Source organism: Nannospalax galili, unplaced genomic scaffold, assembly GCF_000622305.1.
Source record: "Nannospalax galili isolate Female #2095 unplaced genomic scaffold, S.galili_v1.0 scaffold610, whole genome shotgun sequence".
NCBI classification, from domain to species: domain Eukaryota; kingdom Metazoa; phylum Chordata; class Mammalia; order Rodentia; family Spalacidae; genus Nannospalax; species Nannospalax galili.
In genome coordinates, this window is record NW_008329141.1 from 3,356,373 (window position 1) to 3,377,930 (window position 21,558).

Consider the following 21,558-nt stretch of genomic DNA (forward strand, 5'->3'; position numbering starts at 1 on the left):
CTCACTGGAAGCTATTCAGTCAAATAACACCACCAGTGGGAAGCTATTAGAGAATATTAGTGTGTGAAAGAGAGTGGATCTTAAAAGAACAGGAGAGAAACCGAAAGATAGCCAAGATGACAACTCCTCTAACTTTAATGGATCCAGCCTTTGAGTCATGTGAAAAAGCATATAATTCTTTCCCACATTTCTCTTTCAAATAAAATAGTTCAAAGTACTTATGCATTACTAAGTTCAGCATTTAAAGGACACTGACATTTATTACAAGCCTGGTGACACAGGATTGCAATTCCAACACTAAGGGGATAGAGACAGGAGGATCAATTCAAGACTAGCCTGGGCTACATAGACTCTGTATCACACACACGCACACACTAATAATAATAAAGTAAACAAAGAAGATGTAGTTTTTTCCTCTGGGTTCTTGCCTCTTCATTTAGGACCATGAAGAAGATACAATCTTTCTGACCAATTTTGTTTAACTATCACATAATGGGTATACATTCATATCATGAGAAAGTTATTTAAACACTCAAAGTAAGGAAAAAAATGTAAAATGGAAAGAAATGCTCCTACCTTTGAGCAGACTATTTCAGTTCTCACGCATCAGTTTTGAAGGATTTCCAGTCATTCATATGTCTCTACTGATAACTAAATTACTCCTAAACATAAGTGAACAGAATGTGAATAAAATCTATCACATAAAATGGCAAGTCTGTGGGACACAGAGCAGAAAGGCAAGCTTTTGTGAGACAATAGGGACTAGGGTTCCAGAATGTTGGTATCTCATCAACTCCCTGCCCATCTTGTTTCTGAGCTGATGGAGTAAGCATAGCTTCCGTGGTTGGATCTGTCCCAGACTGGCCTTCCTCTGCCTCTAGGGCTAGTGTAAGAAAATAGTTGGCACTGACTGACACACAATGATGGGTAGTCCAGAAGAAAGTGGAGATGAAGAATAAAACTAAGCAGAGATTTTAAATCCCAGGATAGTCCATGTGTGGCTAATCAAGTGGTCACCCAAACAAGCAATTCACATTTTATCTGCTTTTTAAATGTCCCCGATTGAATGTGATGGCTCTGGGCAGTCTGCTCAGGGCTACAATGATTAATGTCAATATTTCCACTTTAGATGGCCCATTAATCTATGTACTCCCTTCCTTCTGCATTTGTATATGTTTAGGGTAGCAAATGGCAATAAGAATGAAGATAAAAGTGTCCACTTGGAAGCATGGAGGAAACGCTTCCTCTGTATTGACCTTCCTCTTTGTAGACTGGACACTGGTTCAAGTCCATCTGGTGGGGTCTCCATGGCCTCCTTGATCAAGAGGACAGGTGACTCACCACAGTTACAGGACATTTTAAGAGATGGTCCATAGTCCCCTGGAATGTAGTCAATCTTGGAGAGCAAGGAGCAAAAACTGTCCTTATAAAATCTGCAAATTATTCTTAGGACATAGTATATATTTTATATTTTATTTTTATGTTATGTGTATGAGTGTATTGCCTGCATGTATGTAAGTGCACCTGTGTCATGCAATTCAAGCAGAGGTCAGAAGACAGCATCGGATCCCCCAAAACTGGAGTTATGGATGGTTGTTAGCCACCATGTGGGTTCTGGGAATCAAACCCAGGTCCTCAGCAAGAGCAGACAGTGCTCTTAACTGCTGAGCCAACTTTCCAACCCCAGATACAGTATTTTCACAATTCATTTTACTCAGTAAAATAATCTCAGTACTCCAGTAGTAGATGGAGGAGGTTCAGAAGTTCAAAGTACAAGTTCAGCTACATAATGAGTTTGAGGTCAGCTTGGCTACATACACACCCCCAAAAATACTATATATCACCAGGAGTAGCAGCTCACACCTATAATACCAGCAATCAAGAGGCTATGGCAGGAAGAAGATCACTGCAAGTTCAAGGCTGACCTCGGCTAAATAATGAGTTCCCCCTAAAACTACAGAATGAGACCTTGTCTTGGAGGGAGAAAGACTTTACTATGTATTATGCTATATAAATGTCACGGGTAATTTGATCGCTTCTATTGTTTAAATACAATAATCCATGCTTCTAATTAGAATATATACTCAACAATTGCAGTCTTCCTCCAAGTCCATTTATTTTTCAAACACACAATACATGTCTTGTTACTTTCCACCTTTTACCTGAATTGAAGTGGGAGGAAATATCTCAGTCTTTGTTTCATGAGAACACATGATTAGCACCTATTCCTGCAGATCAAAAGAACCACCCTCCACACCCCCCACACCCCAAGGTCTAAAGCTTCATTTCCAAAGCCATCTCTTACACAGAGCCTATTATCTGGTTGGAGGAAAAGGATGTTAACTGCAACAGCCCAGGGAACTAAGCTTATTTTGTCTCTGAGCCAAGTCAGGGTATAGTTCCTAACAAAACGGTATAAAGAATCTTCCAAGTGCTACACTCAGTAATTTACTGAAATTATTCCAAAAGGCAGCTTAGAAGCACAAAACTTTTTCTAAGGATAGTATTTTTCTTATGATTTAAAAGAAAGGGAATGTATAAACAAATTACCAGGTAGACTTAAAAAGAAGAAAGTTACAAATACATCCAGGAAGAAAATAAGCAACCGGTTACAGTTAGGATTAAAAATTAATAGAGAGGCTATAAGAGGAAACACTGTAAGAATGGGAAATGGAGAAACAAGCAGGTGCCTCCCAAGCAGAAATTTAACTTTAGGCATATTACACATTAAAACTCTTTCTCTCTCTCTCTCTGTCTCTCTCTGTTTCTGTGTCTCTGTCTCTCTCTCTCTCTCCCTTGCCTCTCTTCCCCTGTCTCCCTATTTCACTCCTTCCATTTCTCAATGATCTTCATATAATTTATGGGCATGAATCCAAATTTTTTTTAAAAATCATTTCATGCAAAAATCAATATTTAAATTTCCACCCTGGGAAAAAGTAACACCAAGCATTCTTGCTGAAATAGAACACAGCATCTTTTTAAACTTAACACATTTATGGCTATTATAAACTATTATTGATTTAGATTATTAAAGAGTAACCAAATTCCAAGTTCCAAAATAAAACATGGAAACATCCCAGAATATTTCTAAAATTATGTGTCCTATGGAGCAAAATTTATAACTGAATGCCATTTGCCAAGAAACTGACAGAGATGCTCACATTTCTAAATTACTTTATGAAGGATGACTTCTAGAGAAATCATATTAATGCTATACATCTGAAATACATTTTTTGCAAAACATATGCCTGATGGAATTAATTTGCAAGGCCCTGAGGGCAATTTATATAAATTTTGTCAAAAAAAATTTTTTAAAGAACCACAGCATGTTAACATGAAAAGAAAGGATGTGGCTGGCCAGGCATACTGAACAGTGAGAAGAGCAAACTTCGGTGCTTACACATCTCCATCACTCTAACCTTTTACCCTTTATTGCTTACAGACATACAAGGCCCCTGGGTTCCACTGTTCTCCTGGTTCCCTCATCAAAATCTATTTGCAGTATAGTGCTAATATCACTGCTTTGTTCCTGTGTCAGTTTAGGCCATGTATTGCTACACTCAATGTCTGCCATAGGAATTCTCTTTCCCACTATGAAATACAAGGTGAACTAATTCCAATATTTGGAAGCAACTGCGGATGAGGGTAAAAAGGCTACATAAAATTGAAAGTTTACTACTAAACAGCTTACCATTCTGTGGTTCCTATAAAGTCAGCCTGAATAACAGGAAAGGTAACTCCCACATTTGGAGCTGCTTTATAATTCAGTTCCACACAAAATCCACAGGTTCCATTCTTACATCTTACATCAATGTGCCTCCATCTTTTTCTCTGCTGATCCCACTTAAAGACTCTAAAGAGCCTAATTCAACAATTTCTACCACTTTTCTACAAAATTATGCAGGAATATGAATGTATCCTTTTTATTAATTTAAAATGCAGATAATGATCTGAGGAGCCTCAAGGAAGTAATTCTGGAAAAAGAGAAAAGTGGCATGCACACACTGAAAAAAATACCTCTGTGTTCACTATGACTCAGAAATCCTAGTTCTCTCCTTTGTCTGTCTCCATACACCACAGCTTTTGGGCTGTGAATCTGAGGACTTCATGCATGCTAGGCAGTAACTCCCCCACTGAGCTACACTCCAGTCTTCCCTTTGTCTCAGGGTGTGTGCAAGTGTGTGTGTGTGTGTGTGTGTGTGTGTGTGTGTGTGTGTTGCTAGAGATGGGACACTACAGATGCTACACAAGTAGTCTACCACTCCAGTGCCCTTTGCCAATGTCAACCAGAGAAACAGAATTGATACAGGTATTTAGTAGCTAGCTAGGTATGGGTCAAAAATTCAAGTAACTAGAGAGATGGCTCAGCGGTTAAGAGCACACACCTGCTCTTATAGAGCTCCTGAGCTCAGTTCCCAGCACCCACATCAAGCTGCTCATAACTGCCAGTAACTCCAACTCCAAGTAGATCCAGTGCTTTGGACTCAAAAGGCATCTGTACTCACATGTAGATATCCACACCATACACATAATTTAAAAAAAAAAACCTTAAGAGACTTTAGAGGCCCTGAAGCTCATAGTAGCAAATGGCAGTATACTAAATGAAGCACAAATGTGGAGTGGTGGAGATCCTGGAAATGACAGAACCCTCCCACAAGTGGCATCTGAGACTTGGACACATTGTGGCTACATAATATTGCCATTTCAGCCACTGTTTCAAAAAGACGGAAATACAGATTTTCAAATAGAATTTGCTAATAACTACCAATAATTCAAATTTTAGAAAACCTAAAGTGGGACAACTCTGGGTGAGCCACAATTGGCTTTAATCTGGGTGTCCCCCATGGTCACCCATTTAGTGTCTCTATTGTGTAATTGTCATCACCTGGTCCAATCACTGTTTATCTTACCCATAGAATTTTACCAACAAGACCCTGAAGGATTCACTGATGTGATGGGTAATTTTGTATCAATGTAGAGGGTGTTTTAGATTAAATGAATATTTAAAACACTGAACTTCAGGTAAAGCAAACTGTACTCTATATGTGGGTTAGTTTCATTCTAGCATTGGAAAATCTGAATTGAACAAAATGTCAAAGCCTCCTTTGCAAGAGGGAATTTTCAAGGAGAGTGTTTCCATATATTATTAGCACACCCTTGGCTCTCCTGCATCTCCTGCCTGCCAGGCCACACTGCAGCTTTCAGATTCAGCAGCTAACACAATCACATGAGCTAACTGCCCCCAATAAAGCTCTTTCTATGTATATATACACACATCTTCTTATTTCTGCTTTTCTGAAGAGACTTGAGTAATACAGTGATTTGGCCAAAGTCAAATAGTTTTTTCTTAATAATTCTCTTTATTATTATTTTTTTAATTTTACATGCTTGAGTGTATTGCCTGCATGTATGTGAGTGCACCCATGTCATGCAATGCCGTGGAGGTCAGAAGAGGGCTTCGGATTCCCCTGGAACTGGGAGAGTGGGCTAATGTATATGTATTACAAAAACCAGAGACAGTGTATATAACACAATCATTCTCAGAGTATACTTGCAGGAGTACAGAAACATGCAGGTGTTTGTCTTACATGCAGATTCCTAGGTCTAGCTCCAGATCTACAGAATCCAGCCATCTGAGATCAAAGCTCAGGAATCTTCATCTTGGAAACTATCCAAGATGATTCTGATATAAACCAAAGTTTGAGAACACTGGAGGAGCTAAGAGACTGTGTAGATTAGTAGTTAAGAACACACATTCTAGGGGCTGGAGAGATGGCTCAGCAGTTAAGAGCACTGACTGCTCTTACAGAGGACCCAGGGTCAATTCCCAGCACCCACATGGTGGCTACAAACCGTCCCTAACTCCAGTTCCTGTGGAATCGGAAGCCCTCTTCTGACCTCCGCGGCATTGCACAGCAAAGGTGCACTCACTTACATGCAGGCAACACACTCATACACATAAAATAAAAATAATAAAATATTTTTTAAAATAACATACACATTCTAAAGCCAAATTGCCTGGTCCAAAGCCTAGCTACACCACTCAGGGCCTGTGTGAATGACCCTGGGAAGTTACATAAGTAGGCACTGTGTTCAGAAGAGAGGGCACTTCACACCTCTTATCTCAGAGAGGTAAGAGTGTAAGCGCTTACACATAAGTAACATCCAATAAATAGTAGGTGCTGTTGCTGAGCACTCCTTTCAGGTGTTCTGGCACATTTTCAGAATCATGCTAGCTGATATTTATTGTGACATTCACACTGGCACTTTACGAGCTTGAAACACCTTCTAAAGGAAGTTCACTGTGATTAGATATGCTTCACTTCGCACAAATTCTTTGGTGATTTATGTGTAATCTCTATGGTAACTTTCTAAAGACAGGAATATGTGATTAGCCTGAATAGGGCTAACTGTATATGTATGCAGGGCTACATGTATATGGTATATTGCTGTATATGGCATGATGCACTGTGAACAGATTCTGAGAGAGAAGTCTTTCTAGAATCCACAGATACTTTTCTCTTTCTGATTCAATTAGGGTTGCAACATTATTTTATTTATATCTTAGATCTCCAGCTGCTAGATCACACAACCTTCATAAAAGATATTCAACTATAAATACTTGCTGAATAAAAATTTTCACACTAATATAATGACTTTGAGCCAACATTCCTCCACTTATCAACTCTCATATTAATATTTAAAGCAAAATATACAATCACTACAAAAGGAGCCTACAAATCATATGAATACAGAAATAGGTAAGATTTCTCCATCCCATAAAAATATCTAACTCTCTGGGCACGGTGGTGCACACCTTCAATCCCAGCACTCGGGAGGCAGAGGCAGGTGGATCTCTGTGAGTTCAAGACCAGCCTGGCCTGCATAAGTGAGTTCCAGGACATCTGGGGCTACAGAGATATATATATATATCTCAATCATTCATCTTTCAACATTTCAGGCTGGAAAGATGGCTCAGTGGTTAACAGCACTGGTTGCTCTTGCGGAGGACCTGGGTCCAGTTCCCAGAACCCACGTGGTGGCTAACAGCCATCTGTAATCCAATCAAGGGGATTTGATGCCCTCTTCTGACCTCCATGGGCATTGCACGACATAGGTGCACTTACATACATGCAGGCAATATACTCGTACACATAAAATAAAAATAATAATAAAGGAAAATAAATGTCATATGAGAGAATATTGAAAGGAGCCAAAAATATGGCAGTTTTTTTAATCACTTGGAATTTGATGTAAATATGGGACCATTTTTTTTGTTTGACTTTGAGAAGGTAAAGGTAATGTTTTAAAAGAATGGATCTACTTTAGGACAACTTAAGACATGGGAAATATTCTACAGATCTTGTTTGATATAATTAAAGAATAAATTATTAATCAATTAAAAGTGAAAAGGAATAATGGAGATTAACAATTATCACAGAATGTGATGTGGGTCACAGACAATAATGCCTAAGAAAAATGATATGTGTACAATAGGCTTTCACCATTTAGAGCCTAACGGAAGATAAGAGCTCTCCAGGATGGATTGCCCTGGATGAGCACAGGCAGAAAGGCTGGAAGGCTGTTTTCTACATACAAAATGATCTAGGAACAAGTGGATCAGCAAACTAAGAACCAGAATTACATCAAGAATACCAGTGGTTATAACCTAACAGCCTGAAGGTAGGCCAACACAGTATCACAGAAAGCCCACCAACTCTTTATTTACGAGTGCCTTTGATAAGAGTCAAGAAAGAAGAAATAAGCTGTAAGAGAAAGGGTTTCACCAAAACCCTTATCCACTAGTCCATTCAGATAACGTTTATAAAGGCCAAGCCTGTGTGAAGGGGCAAGAGAGAAATAGCCATGCCCTCAAAAGCTATAATCTAATAAAAGGATATAATATAAATGACATAAAATCAGGAAATAGTAACACACACACACACACACACACACACACACACACACACACGCACAAATTAAAAGCTTTAAGTGAGAGCTGGACATGGTGGCTCACGCATTTAATCCCAGCACTTTTGAGGCAGAGGCAGGGGGGTCTCTGTGAGGTCAAGGCCAGTCTGGTCTACATAGCAAGTTCCAGGTCAGCTGGGGCTACAGGGAGACCGTGTCTCAAAAAGAACAACAACAACAACATAAGTGATTTTGTTTCGGTGTTCTCACAGAATTAAAAACAAAGATTATTCTTAACAGAAATTGTAGACAATAAATAATGAAGTTGAGATTTTGAGGTTTAAACATTTGCACCTGACTTGGTTATGAGATAAGAGGGAAGCTTGATGAAGAAGTTTCCCAAGCAAATAGCTAGGGAGGGAAAACCAGAGAATGACAAGATTAAACAAGTATTCAAATTCATTAGGACTTAGAGAGTTTTAGGAGACAAGGTTTGAAACCACCACAGTGCCAGGCACCTTCACTACTAAACTATAAGTTTGCTGGACAGTAAGAAGCCACTGAATGCCTGGGCCTGATAATTACAGAAGTTTGCTCTTCTGATTAGTGTCTGCAAACTGATGTAGAAAAAAGAATAAGAGAAAACCTAGGAGACGCCCACGATCATCCTGAGAGTGGCAATAAGCGCCTAAATTAGGTAATGGGTACAGGAATGGGGGACAGATTAATGGAAGTAGCACATGCTCCTAAAATATGGAATGTTCTTATTCAAATTAGCATTTACACTATTCTAAAAATGAATATCTATCAATAATGCTCACGGCGAACACAAAATGTTCCTCATTCCAGTACGGTGATTCTCCACATACCATTCTTAAAACACTTCTCAAATGTTTCCTCTCAAAGAGAACGTTTACTTTAATACTTTATAGCCTCTAAATTTAAATAAATCACCATTATCATGGATTTAGTTCCTGGATTCTGTCAAAGGTCCTTTCATAACTGCCATGTAGAGGGGGCACCAAAGATGGTTAGAAACAAAATGCCCAAACAATCCGCACCGTTAATGAGTCTCAACAAGAAACTCACAGAAGTCTATAGCTCTGTCACTTAACAAAGCTCCTCTTTCCTGAATATAATCATACTTCAGCAAAAAGAAAAAAAACTATAAAAGTCCCATGAGTGCACCACAAATATTACATAATGTCACCAAAATATTGTAAATTACCATTCAGTTCTTGACATTCACAGTGACACTAGCACATGAAAGAAACCACAGATGCTGCAGCAAGACAGAGATTAAAATCTCTCCTCATCATTTGGAAGGAAACAGGAGGCAAGTCATCTGAAAAATGAAGCTGATAGCTTTCTGCAGCCCTTCCTGTCTGCCTTCAATGTCTTTCCCAGGACACTGATCAACATAACGCATGGTCAGTATTTTTGTGTCAGGAAACGAGACACAATCTCTCATTACTTGGCATTGGTGATTTCAAGGGCTTCTATCATTTAGGGGTTTTTTTTTGGGGGGGGGGTTCTGGAGCTTGAACCCAGGACCTACATGAATGGTAGGTAAACAGTATACAAATGAACCACACGTCCAACCCAAATTCCAGGTTTTAAGTTAAAATAAAATTTGTAGGTCACTTTACTCAGTCATCTCACTTTATTTTTTTAATATTTTATTTATTATTTTTATTTTATGTTTATGAGTATATTGCCTGCATGTATGTGAGTCCAACCATGTAATGCAATGTCACAGAGGTCAGAAGAGGGCTTTGGATTCCCCTGGAACTGGAGTTAAGGACAGTTCACAGCTACCATGTGGGTGCTGGGAATCGAACCCAGATCCTCTGCAAGAGCAGTCAGTGTTCTTAACCACTGAGCTGTCTCTCCAGCCTCAGGCATCTCACTTTAAAGCCAAGAGAAATGAAGACTGAAGTCCTACAGCTGATGTGCGAAAGCATAAGCCTTTTCTGGTGTTAGATTTTTTTGTATTCCCCTCAACATAATTTCTCACAGGCTTTCAGTTCTATATACCTATGTACTCAGCTGTCAGGCTAGCATTCTACATTATATTGCAGTCAAGGCAGAGAAATTTAAAACCTGACCATGTACACATGAGGAAAAATTGCTTTATCTTTGGCCCTTCATGAAGAAGTATATTGTTTCCAGATTGAAGAATAGTAAATAGTCATGTAGATTTATTATACTTTGGCTTTGGTATGTACGTAGGAACCTAGCAAAAATGCACAACATTAAAAACACAATTCTGGAGTATAGAAAATATTATTTTAAAAATCATAAAAGTTAATATATTTATGTCTAAATGTCCCTACAATGGAGTATATGAGATGTTTATTACCATAGTCTTTCTTTAGCTGTACTTTCCATTTCAGTTACTCAGTCAATATTTTCCATATTAAACGGAAAATATCAGGAAATTCGTGAGTTTTAAAGACTGTCCCATTCTGAGTAGCATGATGAAATTATACACCGTCAGAGATGAAAAATCTCTTTTCCAGTGTATCCATACTATATATATATATCACCTGCCTGTTAATCACTTAGTAATTCTCTCATTACCAGATGTTTGTCTCAGTACCACAATTCCCATAGATAGGGGTTGGTACTATTAGCAGTTTGAGGTATCCACTACAAGTTTTAGAATATAGTCCCAACAATAAAGGGGGACTGTTGTACTGATATTAACATAAGTAAAAGCATAATTCTATCCCATTTAGAACTTCCAGGTTGAATTTTCTCTGATAAGTCTATAGAAATCAAAATCATAAGAAGTTATTAAGAGACCCATAGTTTTCAATTGGTAAAAACCAACCATAAGGGAACATGTAATTAATTTTCAGTTACCCTGTGGTAACTGAATTTTTAATTTTTCAGTTACCAACTTCTGATGAAAATGGCAAGCAACCTACACTCACTTCAGTCTGTATACTATAATTCAGTAGTTCTTCTACAGCTGGGTTACCATTCATGGTGTGCTGCCAGAGGCTTTCTGTTCTCTTGAGATTACTGTAGCAACCACGGCCCACTCCCTACCTAAAGTGAGGGAGGGAGGAAACTCATCCAGACAATTTGAAAGAGGCTGCACAAATGAGCATCCCTGAGCTTGTCAGGATGGCATGGAAAATCAGACTCTGGAGCCAGGTTAGAGTCAACAAGCCTGAGCCATGTCCTTTATTAACCACATGACCCTAGTCAAACTGCTTAACTTCCTTGTGTTTAGTTTCGTTCACTGTAAAATGAAGAGGCTGAATATTTACCTCAGAACTGACTGTTCTGATGGCTTTAGTGGTATGAGAGCACCAGAAGAATCATGCACACAGCAGCTCTCACAAATGGTACCTACTACTCCATCGAATGAAGAAATGATTCATCTCCAGGGAGGTGATGATGTAGAACCATGCCAGCAGCATACCCTGATGAGATAAAACACTATTTACCAAGACCGGCTGTACTCTGAGAGGCTTCCCATCCAGAGAAGAACTCCAGCATGAATAAACATAATGCCCTCTCTTGCTGAGACTTGGATCTCCCTCTTCTTAAATTGCATCTTAAATCCACAACAAATTCACTCCTGTGAATAAAGGATAAACACAAAAAGCACAACAAAAAAAAACTGTTGGTGATTTCACTCAGCCCTAAGTAGATTATCAAATTCCTTACTTGATCACCCACAAATTACCTGGAGCTGGAAGGTTTAAGATAAGACATAAAGTTGAGAAACTAGAACTGTCATTTGATTTCTGAAGTAGCACCTTAGACACTGGGGGAATTCAACAGAGAAGACAGGCTGTGGGTAGAGATGGAAGGATTGAAAAGACACCATGAGGTCATGCTACCAACAAGAAATCTCAAGAGTATACACTGACTGAAAAGATTCAGGTTTTAGAAAGGATCTGCTTCTCCATTAAGGGACAGAGTCTTACCAATCCTAGTAGAGCTATCATGGATGCTCAACACCTAGACAAACTGAGTTTAAACAACTGTCTAATTGACTAACCACAAAAGACTGATAGTCTTCAGCCTTCCTAACTGACTTTGTGGACAATTAAATATTTATCAGAAGACAATCAATCACAGAGTTAATCTACAGTTTCTACAGACTCCATGACCCTTCGTCATATCTCACAATCATCTCACAGTATTACTTTGACAATAGCCTTCTAGCCTATAGTTAAATATTTTTCCTACAGAACCTAGGTGTTTATCAGGATTTTGATGATGTTGTTTTTGGCTTCGTTTTGGTTTTTGCTGTTGTTGTTCAGTGATAAAAATCAAACTCAGATCGGCTTAAACAAATTAAAAATACAGAAAGAATGCTGAAGTGCCCTATTGAGAATCAGGTCCCTCCAATGCTTGCTCTTCTAACTTTCTCACTGCAGACTCATTTCCTCTCCTAGAGAGCAAACCTGGCCATCACAACCTCTGAGTTTCATATCTCAGAGATTCTTCAGTCAAGGGCAATTGATTCTCTCCCAGTAAGTCTGAAATTTTCAAGGAAAGGACCAGCTTCAGTTAGGTACCTACTCCCTGGCCAGTCCACTGTGGTCCTATAAGAGAGCAGATGGAAACAGGGAAGGAGTAGTATCCTGTAAAGAACAGGCAGTGCTCACTGGGAGCTTTCAGCCATTCCCAAAAGAAAGTGGGCATTGTTTCCAGAAGAAAGGCTGAATATCAGATCAAAGAGACAATAGCAGAAAACCACTATGAGAATTTATATGTATTTTTTTATTCCAAAGTAAACATGGTATGAAAATGTTTGTCATTTTGTAACTACGCTTTCATCAAACTTAAGGGATTGTACATTTTATGTCATTCACATCATGTAACAAGTTGTACCCCTTACCTTCTCTGCCCAATATTTCCACCTTTCCTACCTCAAGATTCTTGGCTGGAAGACAGTGAGCGTCCTATGCAGTAACTTCTCAGGAAGGGAATACATTTACAATGATTTCACAATGTTGCTACTTCTGGTAGAGTAGCCCTGGGGCAAGAATTATTTTCTTGCCATTCTAACTGTCTACATTTGACCTCAGATAACCAAAGTCGGTTTTGCAATGCAATTTTATTACTGGAAACAACTTCATTGCTGTATTGGAGAATATTAAGCAACTGTTAAAATGAAGTCAAAGTGTCAGTATTCACATGTAAACCACATGCCTATTATACAATTCTGTATACTTATATTCAGCAAATCTGAAGTAGCAACAGCGACTTGGTAAAAAAAATGCAAATATTTTAAATTATATTAACATTTGTGATCTTTTCTTCCAAAATATTTTGTGTTGACTTTGATGTTTCCAGTGTAGAGAATTTTCAAAGCACTGGTTCTGGGAATTACAGTTTGGCAAATAATGAATCTTTTGTTGACTTCTCTTTAGTGAAGTAATCTTTTCATATTACTTGATACACCATGAATCCTTTTCTGTTTAAAATCATAAAATATATGATCTTTGAAAAACAAATGTTCCACCCATGTTCATACCAAGGAAAACAATTTCTTAGAATATTAGTCATGTCTGACCTCCCTTCCTGGGTGATTGAAGATCTGGCTTGGTTCAAGTGCTAGACAGCGTATAACAGAGACCTGAGAATGGTCGCACAAAAGGCAGAGAGACCAGAAGAAGGAGGAATAGATCCAAAATAAAGAGAATCGGACAAAAAAAGCTACATTAGTTGGAGAATCAGACAGCAGCGAGATGCTCGCATCAGAACAGGGGTTCAATGAAACACCTTGTAAAGCTGGAGTAGTCAGTAGGGCCCAAAGCTCTTTAAAAGAGCAGGGACCCTACATTTTGTCAAGAGAATCAGTTTTGCTATCCATGAAGGCCAGGCTGACCTTGAAATTTCTAGGTAACTGAGGCTGGCCTAGAACTCCTGATCCTTGTGCTTCCATCTCCCAAGGGTTAGGATTACAGACATGTACCTTAGGACCTCATTATAGGGAGGCTTATGAGGAGTTGCATGGCAGCAAGAACACTGTTTCGATCTGAACATCAAAACATCTCTCTAATTCCCTTGGGGCCATCCTGCCAGCCACCATTGCAGCACTGTCAGCCTCTCCTTTCTCCTTCTGTTCTCCATCTACTGCTTTAGAGGATGTTGAATTCCTTTCTTTCCTCATGTCAGGGCGTCAACTTACCCATCGTCCTTTGTGACCCTGACTCTCACCTCTAATGTGTTTTCCAGTTTCACTTTGTACCCTTAAGTGAATTGCTGAGGTATTTTGATGACTAGAGCCTTCCTCCCTTAAGAAGAATTTGAGTGATGGCTGCTAGGATGATCCAGTTAAAATTATGCCTTGTATACAAGACTGAAGTGTAATCGTGTGTCCCTGCGTGGGGCTGACAATGAGAAATGAGTGCAAAGGCAATCCAGAGATGTAGCACTCTGGACTAGGAAGACTCCACCTATGTATTCACTTATTCAGCTTATTCAGCTTATTCAGCTTTTCCATCTCTCTATTTATAGAAGTAATTTTTCTTTCTAGAAATGAATTCTGACTTTTAGTTCATCAGAAAAGGCCCTTATAGACAGATGTTCATCCATTTTAATATCTCAGATAAGTCAGCTACAACCCCACCTAGAATATGTCATGTGGCACCAAGCTGTCTTAAAGATTTTGACCTGAACTCTGAGTTCAACCACCACCACCCCGCACCTTGTGGCTTGGCATCTCCTGACACACAGAGAAGGAGGGAGCCTTTGTGTGAAGTCAGGTCTCACCCCCAGTCTGATTCTACTGAAAGCACACAGATTGCACTAGCTCATGAAGAAAAACAAAAACCCAGGGAGAAACAACTTTGTAGAAACCCTGAGGAGTCTTAGCTTCTATTTACTATCCTTCTGCCTTTGGATAATATAAGAAACAGCATTGTCTACATCAAAATCCCTCTACTCTTCCGAGTTCAGGAGATTCGGATGACCAGATAAACACTTTGTGATAATCTAATTGAGACATAATCTTTAATCTTTGGATATTTGATGTCCTCTGTACATTGTGATCTGAATCCACATTTCTCAAAACAACCAATAGACTTGATATGTCAAAGTAATTTCAGCATTCATTTAACAAATATACACTGAGTACCTGCCAGGTACCACCAACTTAAGCTAGCATGCTGAACTGCCCAGAAAGCTACTGCCCTGACCCTGTTCATCCATTAAAAAGCCAAAAGCTATAAGAGAATTCACACTTTCCAAAATCCATGTGAAGCCCACATGAAAAATAATCCTATCCTCCATAGCAATCACAACAGACCTGCAAAGGAGCAAAGCTGCCATCCATCCCAGTCCCACTCCATTTTTCTAAAAACAACCAGTTCCAGCTGTTCCTGAAAGGCATCTTAAAGTTAGTATGTCCAAACTTTCTTTTCATTTTCCCACCAGCCTGTTTCCAGCCCAGTGTTCTCAGTTACTTGGTATTCCCTTTCACCCAGTTGAAAGGTGACTCTGGAGACTTGTTTGACTGACTTTCCTGGCTTTCTCTCAGCTAATCTATCAGCAACTTCTTACTGTCCTGGCCCAAAAATCCCATCCAGCATTTTTATTCTATTTTTTCCCAAACAAAGCCAAAAATGATCCACCAGCCTGTTTCCAGCCCAGTGTTCTCATTTACTTGGTATTCCCTTTCACCCAATTGAAAGGTGACTCTGGAGACTTGTTTGACTGACTTTCCTGGCTTTCTCTCAGCTAATCTATCAGCAACTTCTTACTGTCCTGGCCCAAAAATCCCATCCAGCATTTTTATTCTATTTTTTCCCAAACAAAGCCAAAAATGACTTAAACTTGGACCATTATGACATTTTCTAGTTAATGTCCTCAGTCATCCTTCCCTCTGTTCAAGATCCATTCTACAGCCAGCAGCAACCAATGAATCCCAATTATGTATTCTACTACTTAAAACTCCCATGGCATTAGAAATAAAATCAACTTTCCATGGCTACTATAATAGATCCATGACCATCATTCGCAACATCAGTGAATATCAGAATCCCAAGGGGCTTTTTATAAAATTCCTAAGTGCCACCAGATCAGTCTCTAGGGGTGGGCTCGGGTTTTAAGTATGCACTTAGATAGAGGAACATCCCTGCTCCTGGCCAGTCTCTTATCTTCCACTGGGAATTTATCTGCCACCATCGTCCCCTCCAGTCATTGCATGGTAGCCTTACCTCTACTTTCAATAGACTGCTTTGCCTAGAAAGTTCTTCCCTCCCCCATCTTCCACCCCCACCCTGGATCATCTTTAGATCTCTAGCTCTGCTTCATCATTTATGCCTGTACCACCACCTCTTCACAGGGACCACCTCTACTCAACGCCAAGAGATCTCAAAATGTGACCTCCAGGGGCTAGGGAGACTGCTCAGTACATAAAAGCACTTGCTGTGCATATGAGAACCTGAATTCAGATCACAGCACTTAACAATAAGAAATCATACATGGCCAAGCATGCCTGTATCCACAGCACTGTGGGGGCCAGAGATAGGAAGATCAATTGAACTTGCTGACAGCTAGAACTAGTTAAAACTAGCCAAAAATGGTGAGCCCTGGGTTCAGTGAGAGACTGATCCAAGGGAATAAGGCTAAAAGTGACAGATCTGGACACCCATATCCCCCTCAGGCCTCTGCATGAGGCATAAGCACTTATCCCCTCATATACACATGTGCGTACAACACACACGCATGAGTGTACACACACACACATACACACACACGATTTCCAAAGCAACCACCACCACAGGACCTGAGGGTGTTTCCCAAGCTCACATCCGAACCCTGGAGAACCAAAACCTTGAATGGGACAAGCAATCTGTTTGAATAAGTGTCAAGGTGATTCTGAAGCACCCTGAAATTTGGAATTCACTATTTTATAATGAAATGTGTATCTGAGCACCTCCAATCTTCTATTACCTCATGTTTTCTTCTTCACAGCAGTCATCTGAAATTCTTAGTTGACTTTTTAAATTATCTGTATTCATCCTCCTACAATGTAAGTTCCAAGCAAATTACACTCACTCTGTGTGCCCAGTGTTTAGTGTCTGATACACACTAAGTATTCAATATTTATTGAATAAATGAACCCAGAAATCAACCTAGTCCCTTTCTCCTCCAGAAGTCCTGAGAGTTGGTTTTGTTTGGTTTGATTTGCTTCGCTTTGTTGGGTTTTCCTCTAGAGACAGCCGCTTAGAGATGTACTCTGAGATGAACAGTAGAATATCTCAGGAAGTGATATCAGATCCAATCAAATGGCTCACACTAGCCAATTCTGGCTCTTTCAGGATTGAGGCAGTTAAGATGATAAGCATGCTTGACTCACAGGAATGTGAAGTAGCTGCCACCTGTGACTCACACACAGCTGGACAGCCTCATTAAAGCACAGGTAACCTGCCAAGACATTTTCCAAGGAACAAACCTGCAGAAGAAAAGCACTCAAGGCATCATCCTGAAAGTAGAGATAGGGAGGGGCTGGGCACTCAGGTTAGAGGCCAGAGTAATCTCATCCCACAGATCTCCACCTCCACTAGGCCCTGGAAGTGGTGGTGATCAATCTCTTCTTCCCACACGCTACTCAGTTCTCTCAATGACTGAAAAGTACTACTGTTTTGGTTTAATCTTCTTTCAGTTGCAGTGAGGGCCTCTGCTTATCTGTACTTGTCCTTCGACTTCATGTTCAGTGACTTCTGTTCTTGCAGCTTCCTTGGGGCTGACTGCCATCTATCTAGTTTGTTGGTGATTATAATTACTCATATCTGTCATGAATGCTGCCCTTTCTTTTCCTAGTTTGTGCTTTGCTCTTGACTTTGGGTGTTTTCTCCCTCAATCAGAATTAAAATGTGTCAATCTTCCACTTTAGAGTTTCTGATCTTTGTGTGTCAATAAATAGAAAAGCCTCCTACTCCAACTATATGAAATACTCCCCATATCTCCTGCCAGCACTTCTATGACTTTCACGGCTATTGTCGTGGAGAAAGCTTAATAGTTTCATCCATCTGGAGTTCCTGTTACTGAAGAAGGCCAAGGAAAGTTCAAATGTTATTTTTTTCAAATGATTTAGTTTTCCTGTTTGGGAAATTATATTCTCAGCCTTTAGCATTAAAATGGGTTGACATTTCTCTTTGCTAAAGTATCAGACTAGTGATGATGCCACAGTAGAGTATAGCTCACAAAGCAACAAGGTATTTCAATGGAATATGTTTGAATGTGTGACTTTGGTGTTTTCTTAATGTGTATTAATACAGATTTTAATAAGTAAGCAAATGTTAACCAATATCAGTTTGGTTATCATTAGTGTCGACAACAGAAACAACAACCATTGAAGCTTAATTATCTGTCAAGCTTCACATACCCTGTAATGCTATTAACTCATGTAGTCCCAAGACAAGTCTAAGTGGAAATTTTACTCTTAAATTCACAGGTAAGGACATTTAGGCACCAAGAGTCAAAGACACTTGCTCCAAATCTCACAGCACAAAATTAGCAGAGATACCCTGAGATGAAGCATTAAAGATCCTAACCTTCACCCCTGTTATCCTATCTCAAAAACACTCTGAACAGAATCGAAAAGGCTGCAGATCATTTATCTACCAATATCTAAAAAATATAAACATTCTATTGGAACATTCTGTATTTCTATTACTGTATGTGTAATCTAAAACTCGAATAAATATTCTCCTAGCTACAACCTCCCCTACCTCCAAAAAAGGACACATCTACCATAGAACCTATGAGGGTCCAGCACATAGTAGGTCAAAATTGCCATCTCCTTCAACTCACCTCCTTTTGTCCATATATTTCAAGTTCAAATTCCTACCATAGACTACTGTAATTTCCACATAAGTCCTGATCTAAATTGTGCATACTACAAAACCACACTGAATGATTCATTGTGCTTTAAGTGAAAAGTGCTTTTAGTTCTCATGATCTCATGTATTAAAGGATTTAACAAGATTATTGACAATAGTATTAACAATAAAAGAAATGTTTGTTTTTTGAGACAGGATTTCACTGTGTGCCCAGACTAGCTTAAAACTGATAATCATCTACCTCCTAAGGACTTGGATTACATGCATACACCACCATGCCTGATAAGCTGTCATTTTGTAACTAGTTTTTATTTTATTAGATCATGTAGAACTTTTAGCTTCGTGATAGCAAAGTGTCGTTTCTTTCCTGATGCTGTGATAAAATACCCTGACAAAAGCAACCTAAGTGAGAGGGGTTTATTCAGCTCACAGGTCTAAGTTACAGTCCGTCATGATGGGGAAGTCACAGCGGCAGGAGCTGGAGGGAGCTGTTCACACTAATCTGTAGTCAAGAAGCAGAGAGCAACAAATGCATGATTGCTGCTCAGTTCCCTTTCTCCATTTATAGTCTAGGATCCCACATATTGGGATGGTCTTCTCACCTCATTTAACTAATCAAGATAATCCTCCACAGATATACCAAGAGGCCCATCTCCTAAGGAGTCTAGATTCTGTCCCATTGGCAACACTAACCAACACAATTTTTATCCTGATTGCAGTTAAATTAAGGTGGGAAGACCTGCCCACTGTGGGTGGGACAACTCCCCAGGCAGGGATCTTGGCCCTTACAGACAATGAAGAAAGTGAACTGAGCACTTGCATTCATTTCTCTTAACCACTGAGCTATCTCTCCAGCCCCAAACCAGAGTTTTCAAGAGCTCATTGCTAACGTGTTTCCAAGTCTTTGCTAACCCTATACTGATAGTGTGAAATCAGCCACCATGGGACTATTTACACCACAGGTGTTGACCAATGATACAAATCTGAATTTTCATTTCTGGGTTTTTTTTTTCTGTTGTTCTCAGTTGCTTATTTGTTTAGTAGAAAACTGATTATTAAATATTTACCAGCATATACCTGATCCCAAGCCCTAATTTTCACCACCTACTAGAAATGTGGTATTCATTCTCCAGCACTCAGGCAGAAAAGTCATTAAGGAGAGGCAAGGCAAGTAAAAATCTATTGTAGAGGAAAGCAATACTATGTAAAAAATCAGTACACTGAGCACTAAGTTCCTTCAGATCCAGAATATGAACATTCTAGTTGTATTCTCCTGGCAGGAGAATGAAGATTCTTTTCTGGGGAAACTAAATTACCTAAGAAGAAAAAAATGACTTACCTAAAATGATAGCAAAAAACCACTACCTGAGCCATCTGTCCCCTATAGTGAGTCCATTAGACTTATCTACCCAGATATGCAAAGTCTAAAAAATTCATTTTCTGAGCACCTTTTTGCAAAAAGCCACTGCAGAATGTGACCCACAGAAACAAAATAATAAGCAAACTACGAGAAAAGATGACATAGATTCGGGGCTCCTAGAGCAGCAGCACTGAATGTTCCCAGACATTATGCCTCCAGTGTGAGATCACAGTACATACCGGGACAGGCAGCCAAGGGTTCCAAGGAGCAGGAATGGAAAGGAACTGAGAAATTATCTGACTGACCATATGGAACACTTAATAAGAGAGAGTTTATAGATTGTTAGAGGGTGTTGGGAGACTGAAAAGAAAGTAAATAGAGGGTAAAATGAAGCAATTATTAACTCTAACTGAGATCAACAACTAAAATCAGACAGAAATGAAGACACACAGTGGACCACTCAACAGTGGAACACACTTGTACAGTTACAATTTTCAATGCAATCAGCACAACTCTCTCACCTCAAAGGGGATAAGAGAGATTATTCTGGAGCCAAATATGAGTGACCATGCCTGACACAGATTCAGCTTACCCCAAATTCCATGTTTCAACTTTGGTAACCATCTCGTGAAGTTTTCATAGTAACAAAACAAAGAAAATCATAAATCAATATATTTTTCAAATGCATGGGTAGAAACATCAGGTAGCTGGTTGTAGAAAAGCAGGGGCATCTTGGTTATAGGCCTTTCAGTTGGTGGAAATTAGGGGTCTGTAGATTCTGAAGGATTCACCTCATAGTCATAGGATGTTAAGTCCATAGAGAGGTCGGTAATAAGGGGAATAAAGATGGCCCTAGATAATTTGGCTCAGTACTTGCAACATTCCACCTCTCTATATCAGTCAGTCAGCCTTGTAGAAGGTTCAGTGTAAGATGAGGTTCTTTCCAGGAACATAAAGTGTCAAGAAAAGGCTGGGTGTGGTAGTGCACTCTGCTAATACCAGCACTCAGGGAGCAGAGATAGGAAGATCATGAGTTCAAGACCAGCCTGGATTATGTAGCAAGACCCTGTCTCAAAATTAGAAAAAGTACAAAAAAGACGTACCCAGGACTTTAGGCATAATTATCCAGGGAGAGGTAAGGAAAGGGGCGGTGTAGTTAAAACTCTTAACTGCCCAGTAGGAAGCAAATTTAGTAATCAAAGAGCTATTGTTTTCAAACAAGGAGGTAACACTAAAGCAAATATCTGAAAACCTTGAAGTGGCTCTTCTAGGAAGTGGAATAAGGCAGTGACAGAAGAGAAAAAGGATTATTGGTTTTGGCTTTATGTTGTTCCTAGAAGCATTTTTACTTATTTTAATTTTCAGTTTGAGCACAAATTTTAATTTAGATAATTAAGAAACAGTGAAAATAAACCAGGCATGGTAGCTCACGCCTTTAATCCCAGCACTAGGGAGGTGGAGGCA

At 39.4% G+C, this 21,558-nt stretch overlaps 1 protein-coding gene across 1 annotated transcript in view; it reads right to left on the reverse strand.

Moving 5' to 3' along the window:
- Plcl1 (phospholipase C like 1 (inactive)) overlaps nt 1–21,558 on the reverse strand; it is a 353,637-nt gene that overhangs the window by 188,242 nt on the left and 143,837 nt on the right. The gene's annotated exons all lie outside the window — the stretch shown is intronic.